Here is a 22,072-nt window from a genome sequence, read left to right on the forward strand (position 1 = left end):
CTGGGAAGCTGCCTCCTGCTTCTTGTGATCCATCACAGTCTTGTCTGAGGACATCACAGCAAACCACAGACCCAAAGGTCCTACCCTCCTTGTTACATTCTGCCTGTCAGCTGTTCTCCAGACAACACCATGACCGCACATTTAGCATGCTGGTGGGAAATCTTTCTACCCAGCACCACCTCTTGAGTTCAACAGCCTCCATACCCACCACTCTCAGCTCCTTATCTTTCCTCAGACAAAACTGTGAAGAAAATAAAGCATTTCTGTAGGGTCCCAACTTCTATTTTCAGGGCCTTTATCTCAAACCCAGTGGTGTCTCCTTCCTGTCACTATGATTGGGGACGTAGTGTTCTCTCTTCTCTGCCCCTGCCTTACTCTAGTTCTCAGAAATCAATCTCATAAACTCATTCATACTTCCACTTATATGATTAAGATACTTCACAATCTAACCCCTTCCTAGAGTCTCATCATTTTTAATAGAGTCTCAAAAGACAAATCAAGGGAAAGAAATTTCACCTGTGGAATTCCAAGCAATAGCAAATGGTTGAGGCAAGTCTGAGGGGCAGGACATATTCTTGGCCCCTGAAATTACACTACTTGACAGACCAGCCCTGTCTCTTCTTATTCCATCATCTGATACCCTTAAGCTCTCTCCTCTGCCAGCCCAGAGGCCAGGTTCCCCTGGATCTGAGCCAATACCCACTGCCATCTGGTCTCCCTTGGAAAGGCAAAAGAGAGACACCTCTTGTTTACTCAGTAATAATTCACTGTAATAATCAAAACAGGTGCCACCAGCTTCCAGTAAACGCACTAAGGCCACACCACACCCTCACCTCTGCCCCCAACATGGCTTACTCCTTGGAACACATCAACAGATTTTATTTGGATGACAGGACAGAGTTTCTTAAATAGTGCACCAGAGTTACCAGTGGTGTTTTGACACTGTGAGTTACACTACAGTGAAGACCTAGAGGTAAAGAACAAAGACTTTTTTAATCTTCCCCTACAGCCAATTGGTATCTATCCCACGTATGTTGTTGCAGCATCTCTATATATAGAACCTAGTACTATTCTATAAACAGGGTGCTCTAGTTAAACATGTCTCAACGAGCAAAACTGTGAGGTAGAGAAAGATGGTATCTCCCTCTCTTCTCTTCTTTACCCACCCTCCTTTCCTAAATCTTGTAGAGACAGAAAAGCTCTGTCAAAACAACATGGGCTTTGGAATTGGACAGACCTGTGAAATAAATCTTTGCTCAGCCTTTTATTAGCTGTCTGACCTTGGGCAAGTTATATACCTTCTCTAACTTTCAGCTTGCCCATGTACAAAAATGGAGATGATACTTTATTGATTTGCATTATGATAATTAAATAAGAAAATAAATGAAAACATCTAATATATGCCTGGCTCTAAGGATGTAGTGTTCTTTCCAATCTAGCTCATTAGGCACCCTCACGTTACTCACTGGCTGTCCAAGGTGCATGCCCCACACAACCTTCCCTTTCTTCCCTAAACCCTATCAAAGTTCCCATCCCTTAGAAGAGCTGATCTAATCACACTGCTAAAAGGAAAGCAATTCTGATAAAAGGAAGTCAAGTAAAACGTGGATGCTATTGCTGGGTTCCTATACTAACTCTGTGGGAGATGTTTCTGCATGAAAAAAAAAAAGTGTGTGGAAATTTAAGTGAAAGTAAGGACATCTAATGATAAGACTCTCCTTGAAGACAGGAGACCTGTGTGCTGGCCTCCTTCCCTGCAAGCACAGCCTCTGTGCTGAAGATGAGAAACCATCAGAGCTACAGGACATCATCTGAGATTGCTGAGTATCACATCTCAAATCAACAGGTCCAGAATAGAACTTGGGAGCCTTCTGCTCTGGCCAGCAACCATCACCTCCTAAGCCAAGAAGTTACGGTGGTGCTTTTTTTCCTAGGAGGTTTCCAGCACTATTTTAAACTCTTTGGAATCAAGGAGCAACAGGATTTGATTATGGTCATAGCCTTTAAACAGCCTATTGGAGGCCTGGGCTCCACTTCCAGAATCACACCTTACCTCTCTAAATGGCCTTGACAAAGCCCACATTAATACAGAAGGCAAAGTGGGCCTGCATCTTGAAATCTCTTTCAGTGATCTAGCAAGGAGGACCACAGAGAAATTTCCACATATAGGATCATAGAAGCAGATCATTATGACTAAAAACGGCCTAAGTGTAATCACCTGGCACAACATGCTATGCTGACTATAAATCACAGTTCACCATGGGAGTTCTCATCATGAGGGACTCTAGGAGTGTGCACATTCTACTTGACTTTCTTGGCAAGCCCTCAGGGAGCCCAGGCTGGGCTCTCAGGAGTGGTCTGGACACCACCAGGGGGTGAAAGGGGCTGGCTGGCAGCTTCAGCAGATGGAGAAAGAAGAAATGAAGGTAAAGTCCAAGGTGAGGGAGGGGCTGGTCCAGGCAGGATTTTCTGACAGCATGTGCTCAGGAAGCTGGCAAAGCAGAGACAACAATAACAAATGTTTTAAATTATTTCATATTTATCCAAGTAGTCACCATGGCAAAAATTAGAATTTTGCTGGATTTTCCTTACACTTTGCTAGATTTCTTTATAGTTTTTTTGTGTTTAATATTGTTTTTGAAATAAATACTGAGGGCTGAAATTATGAGGGACATCATAATCTTTCTATTACGTAGCCCTCTAAAGTTCCTAATCTAGTCACTGGCTTCAGCAAGAAGCAAAGAAAACCAGGATTCCAAAGCTTCAAGGTCAATATTCATTTCTTCATTCAATAAACATTTCTTCAGGGGCTAGTAAGTGCCAAGTCTTTACTCAGTCCTGGATACAGCAGCAAACAAAACAGATACGGTTCCTGAGTTTCCGGAACTCACAGTCCAGTGAAAAGAGTAGAGAGTAAGATCAGGATCCAAAGCAAAAGGTCTATACTGGGAAACAGGCAAGATTCTGTGGACAGCAATGGGATGCAGAGGGAGGAAACCTCTTCTGGGATGCCAGGAGAAGAGACCATGCAGACAAGGTCCTGTTCAGGAAGATGAGCTGGGTCAAATAATACCCTTATCCTCCCACTCCTTTTGGCAAGGGAGAGAGCCACTGTGCGGGGTTGAGTTAATCAAGAACAAGTGCCCAGGGCCCTCACAACCAGGACTACTGTGAAGCTGCTCCATCTCTGCTTACAGCCATGAACTGTGACATGTGCCATGTGAGCTATGTGTGAGATCCGGAAAGCTCCAAAAAGAAAAAAGACTTGAATTGCCTACTGACAAGAATTCTAAGAAATACAGCAGGCCAGAAATGGGAAACATAAAAACAAGTGCCAGAAGAAGCTGGGTGACCCTCCTTCAAATTGTCGCTGACACTTCTCTGACATTGCAAGAAAATGAAAACAAAGCCTGATTTCACCTGGAAGGGTGGGGCCAAGAAGAGACCTGCTAAAATGATCAGAGTACAGCCAGAAGTCTCCTGAAAGGCATGCCTGCTTTAGGGTGTGAAGTGGGCAGGGATGAGGAAGTGCTGTGGCGTGCTGCGTTAGACAGGAGCCATCTGAGCAGCTCAGCCCCAGTACTACCAAAAGCCGAAGGCCATGGTGAGGGTGAACAGCTGATAAGAACAATAGCAGGGGCTTCAGAATGAGTGCCCAGCCAGCAGAGCAGTGGCCGGAAGAGATTTCCAAGTATTTGATCTGTCAGGGCCTCAGTTTCCTTACCTGAAAACGGAGATGATAATAAGAGCATGCATTGGTTTCCTAGGGTAACAAATACTACGAACTGGGTGACTTTAAACACAGAGATTTATTTCCTCACATTTCTGGAGGCTAGACATCCAAAACATAAGTGTCAACAGGGCCATGCTCCCTCTGAAGGTACAAGGGAAGAATCTTTCCTTGCTTCTTCCAGCTTCTGATGGTTGTCAGTAACCTTATCATCCTTTGTTTGTGGCAGCATATTTCTAATCTCTGCCTCCATTTCTACATGCTCATCTTCTCTTTGTGTGTCTCCTTCTTCTTATAAGAACACCAGTCACTGGATTAGGGCCCATCCTAATCCAGTATGACTTCACCATAACTTGATTACATCTTACAAAGACCCTATTTCCAAATAAGAGCACATTCACAGGTTCTGGGTGGACATGAATTTTCAGGGGAACACTATTCAAGCCAGTACAGAGCACCTGTTATGGAAGAATCATCCTCCCTCCATCATGAGTTAGAGGCAAGACACTGGGCAGCACTAGAGCCCAAAAGGAGCAGATGAGGGCAGAGCTAGAACACAATGGGTTCTCACCATTCAGTACCCTCTCTATCAATACCTATCAGTACTTCCTAGACTGGAGTGAACAAATACCTGCTACAGTCACCTCATTTGTTTTCTAAACAACACAGAACTTGTCATTCCAAACTAACAATGCCCCCTTCAAAGCAGGTCCCCAAATTAGGGCCACTAAGGAGGCAGCTCCCAGAGCCAGCAGAGAAGCTGCACCAAGGAGCACAGCAGCCCCATCCCTGAGTCAGGCTGCGAGTTCTGATCCCAAACCGCTTCACCAGCATATTCACCCCACAGTTTAGCAAATGCATGACTACTGACAGAGTCCAACCATTAAATTCATTCTCTAAAATGGAGATTTGCTATTTGCTATCGCTAGGACAGCCTACTTTCAAATAAAGGGAAGAGAGAACAGATTAAAGGCTCCTACTCCTGTTCCTTCAGAAAAGGGGTTTGGGACACTACTGAAAAGAAAAAGAGCCAGACCCCAAATGCTATCTTCATATCAAAATAAATTCCAGATGGAGCAAAGATTTAAGTTTAAAGATTTAAAAATACATAGCCACACAAAGTACTCAAAGAGAATGAGTAACTATTTTTATAATTTTGAGATAGGGAAGCATGCCTTTTCTAAACATTGGCCTAGTAGCAAAAAAAAAAAAACTATGAGGGCAAAAAGGTTATTTCAACTACCTAAAAATGTCAAACTTACAGATAGATTTAAAAATTGCATGGTCAGGGTATAGCTCAGTGGTAGAGTGTCTACTTAGCAAGCACAAGGTCCTAGGTTCAATCCCCAGTACCTCCATTAAAATAAATAAATAAATAAATAAATCTAATTACCTCTCCACTCCCCACCAAAACAATTTTTTAAATTGCATAAACAAAGTTGAAAAACAAATGACAAACTGGGAGCAATTCTGTCAACACTTTAGCTCTTACAAATTGTTAAGAAAATATTTACTGTATAGCACAGGGAAATATACACAAGATCTTACGGTAGCTCACAGAGAAGAAAATGTGACAATGAATATGTATGTGTTAATGTATAACTGAAGAATTGTGTTCTACACTGGAATTTGACAAAACATTGTAAAATGATTATAAATCAATAAAAAATGTTAAAAAAAGAAAATATTACTCAGAAAATGTGCAAAGAAAATATTACTGGGAAAATATGCACCTTACATACATAAACTCTTTATGTGGTAGGTGCTCTGTACTGGGTTAAATAGTGTCCCCCTAAAAATTTTGAATAAGTGATTCAAAAAATAGATACAGCTGTCCAAAATACATTTGAAAAGATATAATATTCTAAGAAATGTAAATTAAGTTATATTTATTGAGTACCATAATCTCAGAGACTATCGAAGCATTTTACTTGGATTAAGTAATTTACTGTTCATGAAATAGGTGCTGTAATTATTCCTACTTTACCAAAGATGAAACTGAGAGACAGAGAAGTTAAATGACTTACCCAAGGTCACACAATAGGTGGCTGAGTCAGAATTCAGGCCCCATCAGGCTAGCTCCAGAGTCACATTCTCAACTACCATGTTATGGTGACTAGACCACCTGTCAAGTGGGGAAGACGAAAAACACGCAAGCCAGTGTTATTGATGATGTGGAGAAACAGGCAATCTCACACGCTGTTGGTGTAAGTTAGCATTCTTAAGGGTAGTTTTGCTACATGAATAAACATTTTAACTGTGCATATCCTTTCACTCAGTCATTCTATTTCTTGGAATTTATCCTAAGGAGATACTAGACAACTGTATAAAGATTACATACCAACATACTTACCACAGAATACACATAATAAAAATATTACAAATAAGCCCAACAGGCACACCAAAAATCCAGCAAATTCATTCATTCAGCAAATATTATTGAGCACCACTGGTGTACCAGGAAATGGTCTAAACTCTAAGCACAGAGCAGTGGATTAAAAAAAAAAACCAAGATCCCTGTTTTCATGGAGCTTACATTCCAATGGATGGTGTTAGGCAATAAACAAATAAGAAAAATATGTACTATATCAAGTGGTGCTAAATGCTATAAAGAAAACTAAAGGAAAAAAGGGAGATAGAAAAGAAAAGGAAGTTGTTACTAATTTTAAGTAAAAGGGTCAGGGAAGGCCCCATTGATTAGAGATGAGATAAATATATTAAATACTAGGGAATAAAATGCATTATGATATATCCACCCATGGAAATATAATTCAGTCATTTATTCTGTACTTTACTAACACGAAAAGGTGTCTATAACACATAATCAAATAAAAAAGGATTCTCACCACACACACAAAAAGAAGTATGTGAGGTGATGGATGTGTTAACAATATTGTGGTAATCGATGAACAATAGATACACATCATCACATTGTATACTTCAAACTTACATCATGTTATACGTCAATTATATCTCAATGCAGCTGGGGGAAAAGGTGAAAACAGATTACAACATAGTATTAAAGAAGAAAAACAGTCTTAAGATATGATTCCATTAATACGAAATTACATGCGTGTACATGCTTATGCTTTTAATGGGAAAGAGGAACAACACAGAGATTGATAATACCAAGCAAGGGTCCAGGCTGAGTGCCAGACAAGTGGTACAGCATCATGTGTGTGTTCTCCCACCCACTCACTCATCCTCCTCCCACACCTACATTTTGTTCCAGAGGATTTAAGAACAACAAATCCACATACTGCCCCCAAGTTCCTTCACTCAACCCATCCTCCCTCACCCTTTACCCTGCTTTTCCCAGAAGCCAGGCCAACGGTAAGGTGAAAAGGATAAAAGCTTAAGATCAAGGCAAGCTGAGAAGAATAAGAAGGATGGAGGGAAACTCACAGATCTGGATGGGATTCCTGTGTCAGCATATGGAAAACATCCTGGGAGGTATATTTTCTCCCTGCAGATCTATTAAGATTTGAAGCAAGACTATCTGATTTAGATTCCTTATTACATCTCCTACTAAACCCTAAATGCCTTGCAGGGCAGCCAGGAGCAAGACTGACATTTACAAGGAGGTGACAAAACACAGCAGGCCAGAACACCGACCCTGGCCCACGAGTGCCTGTATCTTCCTATGAGGAGAAAGTGACACAGAGCTGAGCCCTTTTTCCCTCCTACCTTATCCCTTCCTCCATGCCTGCACCCAACAAACTATCCCAGCTATGCCACAACCACCCTAGAGAGTCACAGACTTCCCCATCAAGATTCTCAGACTAGGTCCCTACAAAGAAAGTTGCCCAGGGTGACCAGCCATGCTAGTGGGACACTTTCAGCTGGGATGAAGTTTTCAGTAACCTGGTGGACAGGGTCCAGATATATTTGCTCTCAAATGCATAGCAGCTGGTTATACTTCCTGTTTGAGCATAAAGCCACAAACAAAAAATTGGCAACTTCCTAAAGGTGGAATCCATGTTGCTATTCCCTATTTCTTTAGCCTGAGGGTAGGAGTGGAGGCACATGAGTAGAGATAGGGCACCTAGAGAAAGACAACTATTTCAAAATATTTCTCAAATACTGTCACCTCTTGGACACCTGCTATACGCTAGGCCCCATGTTAAGTGCTTTCATATACTTACACCAAAAATGACAAATCATTTTTATCAAACATTCCTACTATGTGCTACTAAATTTAAGAAGCCTAAGGCAGACAAAGGTCCAGCTGCCCTGCTGACAGGTGACTATCCAAGATATGAGATTCTTCTCAAGGCTGCAACACAGAAGTCTCACAACATACTATCAGGCCACAGTTTCAAGGCCTCATTCCAGCTTCTGCTCTCCTTCCTGGGCCAGGAACATCACACACACACACACACACACACACACACACACACACACACACACAAATCCTCCAACACACTTGGTCTGCAAGTGGAAGAAATTCTTCACTAGTGAAGAACACAAAATGAAATCAGAGAAAATCCAAAGCACTCATCTCGTTAGAGGAGTTTCTTCCTCTTTCCCCACCCTTCCCTTGTCTTCCTTGATATGTAGTCAATAGCAACTTCTATTACACTCATCACTACAGGATCATAAAACATGCCTCATGCTTAAAGAATTTACTCCATCTGGAAAAATAAAAATCAACACACAGTAAACATGTTACTAAAAAGGGGTACTCCAGTGTATACATCAAACAGAAACAGACTCAGATACAGAAAACAAACTAGTGGTCACCAAAGGGAAGAGAAAAGTGGGGAGAGACAAATTAGGAGTATGGGATTAACAGATACAAATTACTATGTAAAAAACAGATAAGCACCAAGGATATACTATAGCACAGGAAATTATAGCTATTATCTTATAACTTATGGAGTATAATCAGCAAAACACCAAATCACCACGCTGTACACCTGAAACTAATATTGTAAATCCACTACACTTCAATAAAAAGGAGGACTCATTTTACACATTTCTAGTGTAAGAGAGGTGCTATTAAGATAAATGGAGGTTGTAAAACAAGTAAGACAAATGGTGGGAAAATCCTGGCATACAGAGGTATCTTCAATTTCAAACACAATCTCCCTTTTTAGTTCTATTCTTAGTAGAAATGTGTTTCAATTCAAGAAAAATCTCAAATACAAAAATCTAAGACATAAAGTTGGGAATTATTCACTAGAAAAAGGGATCTTTCTCCTTGCTGAGAAGTTTAGGGAGATACCATTTAACCAATCCCCAACCCCTCTTCCTATTACCACCCCCCCCACACGCATTTACATCCAGCTTTTCAGGTTCATGATTATAAAATGAAGCAAAGTACTTTAAAATTGTATAAAAGACAATATATTGACAGATGACTAGATAAAGAAAATGTGGTACACACCCAAAATGGAATATTATTCAGCCTAAAAGAAAGAAATTCTATTACATGGTACAACATGGATGAACCTCAAAGACATTCTGCTAAGTGCAATCAGCTAGACACAAGACGACAAATACTATACGATTCTACTTACAGGAGGTATCTAAAAGAGTCAAATTCCTAGAAACAGAAAGTAGGAGGGTTGTTACCAGGGGTCAGAGGGAGGGAAACATGAGGGGCTGCTGTTTAATGGGTATAAGAGTTTCAACTGTGCAAAATGAAGTTTTGGCAATCTGTTGCACAACAATATGAATATACTTAACACTACGGAACCGTGCACTTAAAAATGGTTAAGATGATAAATTGTATCTATTTTTCACCACAATTTTTAAAAAGACAACATACACGTGTGTTAAAAATTTTCAGAAATACAAAAAGATACTCAAAAAACAAATAACAAACTTAGAGGTAGTTTGGGTATAACAGGTACAAAGTCCCCCTTTTTTTTCCACACAAATAAATACTAACGCTAGCATGCCACAAACACTATTTTGCTTGCTTTAGTTTTCTCTGAAAGATAGCTCTTAGAGAATGTTCCAGATCAGTGTGTGAGAGTGTATGCGTGTGTATGTGTGAGGGTGGTGTATCTGTCTCATTCTTTTTAATTACTGGACAGCATGGTGCTATCCACCGTAATTTACTCAACTAGCCCCTTATCAATATATAGTAAGATACATTTTAAAGCAAAATGTGTTAAAGGCTTTGAACACTAATTTTGCACATTTTTCCCTCAATAAAAATGTTGATTTCATTCTTTATAATGCCTCCAAGCAACTATGAATGATGACTGACATTTGCTTTAGTCTGAATTTAACAGCGTTTCACCTCAGTTCATATCTACTAGGTTTTATGTTGACTTTGTCATTGTCACAAGGAGTCACCAAAGATATGATCAAGGGAACACATGAAATATGCATTATTCTTTGAATATTATGGTCACCCCTCACCCCATCATCCTTATAAATGGTTTGTCAATGGTACAGCAGTCCCCTCTTATTTGTGTGGGATACATTCCAAATCCTGAAACCATGGAGAGTGCCAAACTCTATGTATGCTATGTTTTTCCCTTCAGCATATACAGCATGGATATGCTGGACAAAGGGATGATTCACATCCTGGAAAGGAAGGAGTAGGACGCCATGAGATTTCATCATGCTACTCAGAACAGCACGCAATTTAAAACTTAAGAAGTTTATTTCTGGAATTTTCCATTTAATATTTTCAGACCTCAAGTAATTGAAACTGCAAAAAGTGAAACCTCCAATAAGGGACAACTACTATCTACCTTCCACTGTATTTAACTCTGAGGAAATTTTAAAAGTATGTATCTACATATGTGTGTGTATACACACACACATACATTTTCATTACTTAAATTAATTTTTATTTTTGCTCAACACTGAGCAAATTCTTTTCTTTCGACTTTTTAAAATTGGAGTGTAGTTGATTTACAATGTTAGTTTCAGGTGTACAGCAAAGCAATTCAGTTGTACATCTACATACATATTTTTTTTCAGATTCTTTTCCATTATATGTTATTACAAGACATTGAGCAAAGGCCTTTCAGAATATGCAGATAGGCTACTCTCCCGAACCCTGTACCATACAGTTGGTCCTTGTTTAAGTAACCTTTGTTTTAAAAAACACCTGTTTCACTTCAGTGTCTCTGGGTCTGTTGTTCAGTCTCTTTCAGAGAAAGCACAGTGAGATAGAATGAGTAAGGGCTCCACAGACACACAAGGGCTTGAATCTCAGTTCTGCCATGTCCAAGTTAATCCATCTCTCGGAGCCTCTGGCTTGTCATCTGTAAATCGAGGCCAATACCATCTCTCTCTTACATAGGGGAAATCGCCACACAGGGTGAAAAGTCTATTCAAGAAGACCAAAGTGCTGTCTCTGTTGAACTCGCACTGCCTGGGGAAGTCCAAGAACTGCTTACAGAAGTGGTAAAGGATGAGAAGGAATGTGTCCAGTTAATGAGAGAAAGAGCGCTTCCGGCAGAGGCAACAACACACACGCACAGGGTGAGAGCTATGCGGAGCCACAAAGCACCAACACGGGTACCGACAAGAAGGTGAAATGCAATTTAGTCAGCAGGTCCTTACTGAGTACCTCTATGCACTAGGCACTGAAGACAGAACGGTGAGCTAGAAGGTCGCTGCCCTCATGGAGCTTATAATCTAGTACGAGAAAGACAAACCAGTAAAATGCGGTAAGGGGTCTAATGAAAGCAAACAGGATGCTAAGACAGTGACATGGTGTTGCTTTGTATAGAGTGGCTAGAAAAGACCTCTAAGAGGAGATAATACTTAAATGACACATAAAGGGAAGGGATAGTTAATGAGGTGAAGAGGAAGGTAAAGAGTATTCTAGGCAAAGGCCCTGAAACCAGACAGCTAAAAGAATTGTGAGCAAGCGAGGGTGCGTGCAGGAGACAGAAGAGGGGCCTGAAATGAGACTTGAGATACAGGCAGGGACCAGATCTTGCTAGGCCTTGTAGGCCACAGTTTGGGTCAAACGGTGCAAGACTATTTATTCCAACTGAGACATTTGGACTCAACTGTATGGGTAACAGGAAGGCAACAAAGGATCTGAAAGTAGAGAAACGAGGCTGGGTTGTTTTATAGAAGGACAGTGGAAGTTGTGTAGATGGCTGCAACGGAATGAGGACAGCTTGGAGACCAAAAAAAGAGCCTACACAAGGGCAGGCTCAACGTGCACAGGAAAAGGGGGACCCCAGAAGCAACTCTGAAGTGCCATCGGCCACCTTCAAAGTGTATGTCCCAGCCTGCTTTCTGAGTCCAATCAAAGCCCCCAGTATATCCCAGATGTACCGGCCTGCCATGGAGGAGTTATTAAGGCCCTCTACCTCATCTGGGATCTGTGTCTGCTATGACAATGAGAAGATGAGGTACCAATACATAGAGACAGTTAGCCACTGTCCCTACTGGATGACAGGTGACAAACCAAGGTTCCTGGGACCTCAGGATTCAAGTAAAGGGTTCAAATCCCTTTCCTTCCCCTTTAGTGATGGTGGGGGGTGGGGTGGCATGGTCAGAGTTTCTCCAAAAATGGTCTGCAGATGATGACTGTATCAGAGTCACTTGGAAGGCTAATCAAAATGCAGATTCCTGGTTACCACCCCACACCCACTCAATCAGAACAGCAGGAGTAAAGACCAGGAATCTGCATTTTAAATAAGTATCCAGCCCTCCAACACTTGACCCCATGGGTAATTCTGATGTATTAAAGCTTCAAAACCATAGCTCTAGGAACAGAGCTTCTAGGGGAGGGCCCTCACTTGAGGCTGGCTGACAATGTCAAAATTAGGGGACTGTGTAGAGCCAAGAGTCAAGCTGGGCATGAAATAATCTAAAAAAATGAGTCAGAACAGAGTATGAAATTTGAAGGTCCCAAAGCAGTAAATAGAAGGCATGACATCAGAGCATGGGGCTTAGCGAGCAGAGGACTCAAAGACAGGGAGCATTCTTGGGGAAATCACCAACAGTGGCCATGAACTCCGGCTCCCAGTGGAGCACTGACAGGGGAGCACAGATGCTTCACCTCACAAAGGCCAGACGATCGGGCCGCAGACTGCCGGGTATGTGCAACCACTCCGTCCAGCCATCAAAAAGAGAACAACATCCTTCCTCAGCAAGCACTGTTTCTACCCCAATGACTGACCCTCAGCACCCGCCATGATGCCAGCTACCAGTCAGTCTGCAGAGGAGCTCCAGGCTATGTTGGAAAACATGCAGAATACCTCTAAGGGCTAATGACTAAACCTACTGACCAAGATTCTCCACTTGGCAAGTCAGAGCGCCCTGATGCCGCCATAAGCTCTAGGATCGTTCCAGGTCAGAAATGTTGAAGCCCACTGCCTTCACACCTCAGATCCTACCGTCTATGCACACCCAGCCGTCTTCCACTACTCCTTACTATGCCTCACCAATAGAGTCCCACCCTATATTCTACAGTCTCATGTTCCTGCCCACAATTTAGAGAGAAATTCCACAGATTCAGATTTTGCAGGGAGACTTGAACTCCTGTGGCTAGCTTCTATGCCTGGTTTGGTGGGAGGAGATGACCTGAAGGAATGCTCACCCTACCTGAAGGGTGTATCCTCAACCCACCTGGGAGCATCAGATTGCTGCAGGCTTCTATACAGGAAACTTTTAAAAAACACAAGCAAGTTAAACCTAGTATATTTAAAAGGAGGGAAGGAAGGCTCTTGGGAGCAGAAACTGAAGCAGGGGAAAAAAGGAAGGATTTCTGGAGATTTGTCTTTAAAATGTATATAAAATATAAAGCAATATGCGATTTAGCTTAAACCCTTGTGTGTCAACTATCTGATCCTTCCTAAAATCCAAAAGCTGGTTCCACACTGAAGAAGTAAGAACACTAAAAGACGATTTAAGTAATCCCAAAGATTATTTATGGCCTTACTCCTGAACTGCTTGCCCTGTCCCTTCTTATACTCCACCCACCATTCTGATTCTCCAGGCTTTTGACCTAATGATTCAGCTTCCTGTTTCATCTTTGCCTCACCTTATCCCTCAGGCCTTTTACTTCCTTTCTTGCTTAGGATTCCACTTCACTCTCAGTTATTCTGCCATCAGCCACTCATAATAAATAATCTACCTACCCAGATCCTCAGCCTTGATCCGAGGCACTCATGCCCCCTTCACGGGCAAGTCCCCTGCCAGGCATAGCCTGATTTTATAAGGTGTCTCGGAGAGAGACAAGCATGTTAGATGATTCATCCAGGCAAACACTGGAATCACCAAAGATGGAATAAGGAGAATGACAACGAGCCAGGCCAAATGTCTAGACCTCATTCTGCCATTCCAAGCGCACCTTCTTAGCCCTCAGGTAATACCCCTGGTACTCCATCCCTCCTGCCCACCACCACCACCTCAAGGGATCCTCTATCCTACAAGAGCTAGGACTAAGAATACATGATGAGCAAGACATAGGCCTCTGTCTGATAGAACTTACAGTCTAATGAAGGAGACAAACTAATTACAATATGTATAACAGTTAAAGGCAATGCATGCGAAGATATAAGATTAAGAAGCTGAGTCAGGTGAAGTTATACCTAAGATGAAACTTGAAGGGTCAACAGGAGACACCCAGGCAGTGGCATGGCACCAGAGGAAGAGTGATCCAGTTTATATAAAGATCTGCAACAAGAAAGCATATCTGAAGAGATGGGATGAGCTGAGGAGGTAGGGAGGTCAAGGTAGAGAATGTACCAGGGCAGATGATGCTACAGAGACCCAGAAGGGCCTCAACCAACAGGCATGTGAAAAGATGCTCAATATCACTAATTATCAGAGAAATGCAAATCGAAACTATAATGAGGTATTGCCTCACACCTCAGAATGGCCATCATTAAAAAAATCCATAAACAATAAATGCTGGAGAAGGTATGGAGAAAAGGGAACCTACATTGTTAATGGGAATGTAGTTTGGTGCAGTCATTATGGAAACAGTATGGTGATTACTCAAAAAACTAAAAATAGAGTTTCCATATGACCCAGCAATCCCACTCCTCGGCATATATCCAGAGAAAACTCTAATTTGAAAAGACACATGAACCCCAATGTCCATAGCAGCACTATTTACAACAGCCAAGACATGGAAACAACCTAAATGTCCACTGACAGATGAATGTGATATTAGCTATAATCATTGCATTATTATTGTTTTTGTCCTCTTCTTCATCTTAGTCTACATAATCCACTCTCCATCATAAAGAAGATGTAGTATAGACATACAATGGAATATTACTCAGCCATAAAAATGAAATAATGCCATTTTCAGTAACATGGGTCGACCTAGAGATTATCATACTAAGTGCACTAAGTCAGACAGAGAAAGATAAATATATGATATCACTTATATGTGGAATCTAAAAAAAAGATACAAATGAACTTATTTACAAAACAGAAATAGACTCACAGACATAGAAAACAAACTTACAGTTACCAAAGAGGAAAGTGGTAGGAAGGTCAAGGTAGAGATTGCACTGGGGTAGATGATGCTAGAGAGGGGGCAGAGGGAATAAATCAGGAGTTTAGGATTAGGAGATACAAACTACTGTATATAAAATAGATAAGCAAGGTTCTACTGTATAGCATAGTGAACCACATTCAGTATCTTGTAATAATCTATAATGGAAAAGAATCTGAAAAAGAATATATATATGTATAACTGAATTACTATGTTTTACCCTAGAGACTAACACAACACTGTAAATCAACTATACTTCAATAAAAAAATAAATAAAAATTTTAAAATGAGGGCCTCATAAGACATATGAAGCTGTTTTATCACTCATTTAACAAGTATTCGTTGAGTGCCTACAATGTGCCAGGCATTATCCTATGTGCTAGGAATACAACAGTAAATAGGGGGACGATATAACTCAAGTGGTAGAGCGCATGCTTAGCATGCACGAGGTCCAGGGTTCAATCCCCAGCACCTCCTCAATAAATAAATAAACCTAATTGCCCCCCCAAAAAGTTAAAAACAAAAAACCAAAACAATCCAGTAAATAAAACAGACAATATTCTTGCTCTCAGAGAATTTACATTCTAATTGGAAGAGACTATAAACAGATATGTTCCTAAACCAGGAAAAATATCATATATTGATAAGTGTCATGCAAAGAACTAAAGTAAGTGGTATGATACAAAGTATGTATACTGGTAGCCACTTTAGAATCATTAGGTGCTTGGGGAAGGCCTTTCTGAGGAGATGACATTTAAAAATAGTATCTAAATAAAAAGGAACCAGCCATTCAAGATCAAGGGGAAAAAGCATAGGTATGGGTAACAGTATACATGTGCAAAAGCCCAATGGAAACATCACTGAAGCTTTTTTAAGCAGAGGAGTTAGATCAGGATCATTCTTACATTTTATAAAGATCACTCCGGCTGCAGTGTGGAGAACAGAATGGAAGTAGGGGAGAGTAAAATCAAGACCAGAGGCAGACATGAGAGCGGATTACGTAGACCTAGATGAAGAAGAAGACAAAAACGACGATGATGGTAACAGCTAACATCGCACTACACATACTAGGTGCTGATCCACTGTTCTAAGCATTTTATGTGTATTAATTCATTCAATCTTCACAAATACTCTATTAATAGGAAACTAAGGTACAGGACAGTGACAATGAAGAAGAAAAGAAAGCAACTGGATCCAAGAAGTACTGGAGATGACAAGACCTATGATAGGCTGGTTGTCAGCTGTGGGAAGGGAAGGGAAGGGAAGGGAAGGGAAGGGAAGGGAAGGGAAGGGAAGGGAGAGGGAGGGGAGGGGAGGAGGGAGGGGAAGGGGAAGGGAGGGGAGGGGAGGGGAGGGGAAGGGGAAGGGAGGGAGGGGAGGGGAGGGGAGGGGAGGGGAGGGGAGGGGAGGGGAGGGGGGAGGGAAGGGAAGGGAAGGGAAGGGAGAGCTTAGAATGACTACCAGGCTCTGGGTTTAGCAACTGCGTCGGCGGTGGTGCTATTTACCATGTGACAGGACACTAGCGGAGGAGCCAAAGGGGAAGAGCAGGAGGCTGCATTCTGCTGAGTATGCAAAGCATCCCAGTGGAGTTGTCCATCTGAACAGTCACATAATCCAGTCTGGAGAGAGATCTGGGCAGCATCCATGTGTAGATAGAACTGAAGGTGTCAGAGAGGTTGAGATCACCGAGGGAGAGTAGGAAGAAAAGTTAAAAAAAAAAAAAAAAAAAAGTAGGACCAGAATGCTGACATTTAAAACACAAAAAGAATCATTAATAACAACAAAACATTGGAAATACCTTAATGTCCCTCGATAGGAAAATAGATAAATAAAATACAGCATTCTAGTCTATGAAATATTATACAGTAGCCAAAAAGAATGAGAAGTATCTTTGTGTACCAACATGGAATACTGTCAAGGCACATTACTGAATCAAAGAATGATACATATAATGTGACCACATCTGTGTAACTAAATAAAACACAAAAATAACACTTTACAGGCGGGAGGGGGATGAATTGGGAGTTTGAGAATTGCAGATACTAACAAATATATATAAAGCAGATAAACAAGTTCATACTGTAAAGCACAGGGAACTATACTCAGTATCTTGTGGTAACTTATGGTGATAAATATGAAAACAAATATATGTGTGTTCATGTGTGACTGAAGCATTCTGCTGTACATCAGAAATTTACACAACATTGTAAACTGACTATACTTCAGTAAAAGTATTTATTTACAAAAAAAACACTTTAAATTTTTTCTGGGTTCATACATATGTTCATAAACACACACAAAGTCTAGGAGGTACATTCTAAGCCACTAAACAGGTGCGTCTGGGAATATAGAAATAACTGAAGAGGGAGGAGCAGGAGTATTCAAAATATCTACAATGTTTTGACTTTTTTACATTGTATTTCTCTGTAAAATTAAAGACCAATTTTGCAAAAAATAATGGGAATCTCTGTACCTTCTCCCCTATTTTGCCATGAACCTAAAACTGTTCTAAAAAATAACTCAAATTTTTTAAATGGGCAGAAGAGGGAGCCTACAAAGGACATCCTTTGCTTTAGATATTAAATTTTCTCTGTTCTTTCCACCCCTCACTGGCCTTGATGTTCAAATTGTCCGGCTTGCCATCTGCCCATGTCTGGGAAGTTAACATCAAGGCCCCTAATTCCATGCTCTATCCTGAATCCTTGGCCCAGGCCAGGGGCCAGAAGAGATCAGATCCCCTAGACAGGGCCAGAACTCCAGGAAGGGAGGGCAAATACCAAAGTCCTAAACAAATATGGGAGAATGAGTATAAATGCCAGCTTCAAGGTCAGTAATCAGGTGGCCGTGCTGGCCAGCAGAAACCTTAAAGAGGAAAAGGTATTTGAAGATCTGGAAGCAGCTCTGCAGAGCAGGGTGATGGGGCTAGGGGACATTTAGGCAAAAGCAGGGGTATGTGGCACGGAGCGAGTTAAAGGAAGAGCCAGTTCCACTCATAAAGATTCCAAGCGAAGTGCCATGATATGGTAGAAATCATGTTTACAGCAATGGGAAGAGGGGAAGCCGCATTCTGGGAAACAGCTGGGGCATAGGGCAGGGGGGTGTGCAGGGCTATCTAGAGGCATCACTCCATATCAAAGCAACAATTCTGGGAGGCACAGAATGAAAGTTTAGGAATTTCTGGAGCAGCAGAAAAAGGCCAGAGACTTGGCTCCTTCCTGAACAGAAAGAAGGATCTACAAATGAAGAGAAAAGACACTGAAATAAAGCCTTTCCTTCTCCAGTAAACCAGAGGAAGAGAGGGTAGATCCCTGGCAAATGCGCTCTTCACTTTCAGCTGAAAGAGTGTATTTTGTTTACACGTTTTCCTCGTTACCCAAAGAGATGACACTGCCTGCGTCTTACCCAACGGCTGATTCACCATCAATTAGTCTACATCACAGCCTGCTGTGCCTCACGTCTCACACAGTCTCATGCCGGACGGCTCTGAAAAGAAAACAACCTGGCGTGAGCTGTCAAAGTCCTTTCAGTACCTGACCTCACCCTCTGGGGTAGGTTTCATTTCAAAACTGAAAGGGACTGAAGGGCTGGGGAAATCCAAAGATCAACAGAGCTAGGAACAGGTGGTTCCCGGCAAAGAAGGGTCCCAGCCTGGAACTCAAAACAGAAACCAGACCACTGATAAGACAGTTTATGATGTCTGTCTCCAGGCCTTCAGATGCCATTTATGTTTTCCAATATTTGCAACAGGGCATGAACATGCTTATCTACCTCTGACAACTAAATATCTAACACTCCAAGTATTCAATCAACTTCCTAGCTTTATTAAGTTTCAGAGCTTGGGATATCTCCAAAAACTGGGATACGAGGGGGACTTCTGAATTTTGCAGTCCTTCATATGGGCCACATTTTAATCAATGATTTCTATCACCTCCTCTTCCTTCTTCATCTCCTCATGAACCCTTGTCAAAATTTCTCTCTCACTAAAAAACTTCCCAATAGTTCTTGATGGCTCTTTCACAAGAGCAATTTTCAATACAAAGAAAAGTGTAGCTCATCAAGGGAATCCGGTTATTTGCTTGAGGTTCATTTTAACTACCTGAGTGACCATTACACAAGCCACTTAACCTTTCTGGGCTCAGTTTCCTCATCTGTAAAGTAAGGAGGTTGGAAATAGACAGAAGGAAAGCAATAAAACTACCTTGAACTAAGAAAAGACTTAAGTTTTTAAGTCTAAAAGGTTCATCAAGTAGTAAGCAGAGTTCTTTTTTAAAAAATCATACCTAAGCATATCATGATGAAATACTAAGCATGAAGAAAAAATTTACAAACTTTCAGAGAGAAAAGGTTATTACTTACAAAGGAAAAAGAATCCTACTGGCATTGGACTTTTCATCTGTATCACTAGAAACTAAAGACAGTAGAAAGCTGCATATTTTGTAGAGACTAAGACTACTATTCAAGAACCCTAAACCCAGCCAAGACATCATTCATTCATGAAGACAAATATATAGATATACATACATACACATACACAGATAAATGGACCTTGAAATAACCATCCATGCCCTGTTTCTAAGAAAATCACTCAAAGTATCAACTTAATATTTAAAACTGGAGCAAAGCTGAGAAAGACAAAGTATACACAAGACATGTTTCCCCTTTCCCCAAAATAAACCTTTTAATGAAGTTGTACCAGATGACTTGTGATAGCATTTCCAGGACAAACAGAAACTGTCCTAAACACAACCCTCCCTGGCAGTCTGAGTTTGCAAGTTGTTCATCACCTAGTGGCCTGAAGAAGTAAATGCAGTTTCGTCAAGTGCCCAGATGAACTTCCAGCCATTTTGTGATCTGACAGTGTATACAGGGCAGCAGCCTGACGTTCTTGAGATTGTAAGAGTAGGGGACTGCAAACCCTTCAGACTCACAGAAAATTGTGTAGATTCAGCTCACTATCCATTCATTCTCCAAGGATGGGGGAAGGGCCTACACTTTGTGTTAACTAATCACAAGTGAAGCACAGATTTGTTGCAAGGCTGCACTTGCAAACAGTGAGAGATAGAGATTGCTTTTGTGCAGACCAGCCTGAATTGAAAGCAAGTTAGATGCTATGATAAAACTGCAAACATGCTTTATAAATAGGAAAAGTGTCTCCAAAAGTTCACAAGATTGGCATGTGGAAGATGGATTATATTTACCTTGTATAGTTTCAGGGGACAGGACTATAACAGATGAGAAGTCATCTCAACTAGATTTCAATTCAAAACAAGAAACAATTTTCTACCAATGAGAGCTATTCAACAATATAATGGGATTCCTCAAGAAGTGATGAGCTTACCAGCAATGGAAGTATTCAAAAAGAATTTAAATGATCATCAGTCAGGAGACTAGGGAGAGCATTCCTGTAACTGAATGGCAGACTGCAGACAAGGAGATTAATTGTGCTATCTCAAAGGCCCTTTCCAACTCCAAGAGTCTATCATTCTAAATAAAACAAAAACAAAACAAAACAAACAAAACAAAAACCACTAATAAATAACTAAAAAGTCCGCCCTCTGAATTTTTTTTCCAAGCTCCAACCAGGCAGTAGCACAACTCAGTGCGTCTGATACCACTTTCCACCTGAGTAAATGTGGACAAGTTAAATCTGTTTGCCTCACTCTCATTATTTTTAAATTTAGAACAATAGTAGTACCCATCTCATAAGATTACTATGACAATTAAATAATATGATACTTTGTAAAGTACTTAAAACAGTGCCTAACATAGAAAGTGTATAAAACTATCAGGTACCTGTGGGGAACGGGGGTTGGGGGTGGAAACTGAAACCTAAATGTGCTGCTTGTTTTAGTTATCTGTTCCCAACCCTCAACCAAAGCGTTCCTGGCTGTTGCTGGCCAGAGGCTAGGTTCCCCTGGCAACCAGTTTCAAAAAAGAGCCCAGACCTACCTTCTTCTAGAAGGCAGCTCATTCTCTGCCCTGAAATCTAGCATCTTTGCACAAAGCAGGCTCCCTAAAACTTCACAAATACCAATGCTCCAAATCAAGAAACTGAACAGGCGTTACCCTCCTCACTTCTTACCACAGAACGTCAGAGTTAGAAGGATCATCTCAGAGACCATCCAGAGTGAACCTTTTGTTTAATTGAGGACAAAATGCTAAGAAAAGTGAAATCCTGGACATGGCAAGTTGGTGACAAGGTCAAGACAAGATCGCAGGCCTCCTTATTCTTAGCCCAATAGTTAAAATTGTCCCACTGTTCAGCAGGACTGGTCCTACTAAGTTCCGTAGTACTGACCCATACTGCGTGCTTTACACAGGTAAATGAGGGTTAGAAGCAGTGGAGTGTGTGGTTAAGAGCATGGACTCTGGAGGCTGTCAGCTGCAGTTGTCCATTCTTATTCAACATGTCTGGACGCAGCAAGGGGCTAGGAAACGGAGGTGCTAAGCGCCACTGCAAGGTTCTGCACAACAACATCCAGGGCATCACCAAGCCTGCCATTCAGCATCTGGCTCAACGTGGTAGCGTCAAGCAAATCTCGACTACTTTATAGGATTATTTTAAGGATTAGATGAGAGAATTCATGTAAAATACATGGCATACAGAAAGTGCTCAATGGGTATACTGCTCTGCTTCTCAACATTACCAGCTGTATTAAGAAGAGAGACAATCATAGTAACAAAAGAGACCAGACAAGCTCCTATTTCTGGTCCAAAGAGCACTGGGAAGAACAAAGGTGTTTATTTAGCTTCATTTCCTGGCTCTGGCCAGGAACACCCAACCCCTCAGCAGTGGAAGAGCACAACTAACCAGTCACTCATTCATTTCTTCGCATATGGGGTAGAATCAGAGAATAACCAAGTACGTTATAGTGATAAGATATTTAAGAGCACAAGTA

General features: G+C 41.2%; 2 long non-coding RNA genes across 6 annotated transcripts in view; one reads left to right on the top strand and one right to left on the bottom strand.

The window, feature by feature from the left end:
• The window catches only part of LOC106730700, a 67,909-nt gene that overhangs the window by 35,570 nt on the left and 10,267 nt on the right, over nt 1-22,072 (bottom strand). For 4 of the 5 annotated variants that reach the window (XR_004326402.1, XR_004326399.1, XR_004326401.1 and 1 more), the window contains exons 3-4: nt 5,758-5,855; nt 2,219-2,491 (exon numbers count right to left, since the gene is read on the bottom strand). This is a non-coding gene — a long non-coding RNA (uncharacterized LOC106730700). Of the gene's footprint in view, nt 1-861; nt 2,492-5,757; nt 5,856-22,072 lie in introns of those variants that run through there. The other variant, XR_004326400.1, reaches the window with a different exon arrangement.
• On the top strand, nt 273-21,978 carry LOC116669027. The gene is made up of 3 exons (XR_004326403.1): nt 273-348; nt 14,919-14,923; nt 21,967-21,978. It is a non-coding gene; the product is annotated as an uncharacterized LOC116669027 (long non-coding RNA).

Source organism: Camelus ferus, chromosome 15 (genome assembly GCF_009834535.1).
Source record: "Camelus ferus isolate YT-003-E chromosome 15, BCGSAC_Cfer_1.0, whole genome shotgun sequence".
NCBI classification, from domain to species: domain Eukaryota; kingdom Metazoa; phylum Chordata; class Mammalia; order Artiodactyla; family Camelidae; genus Camelus; species Camelus ferus.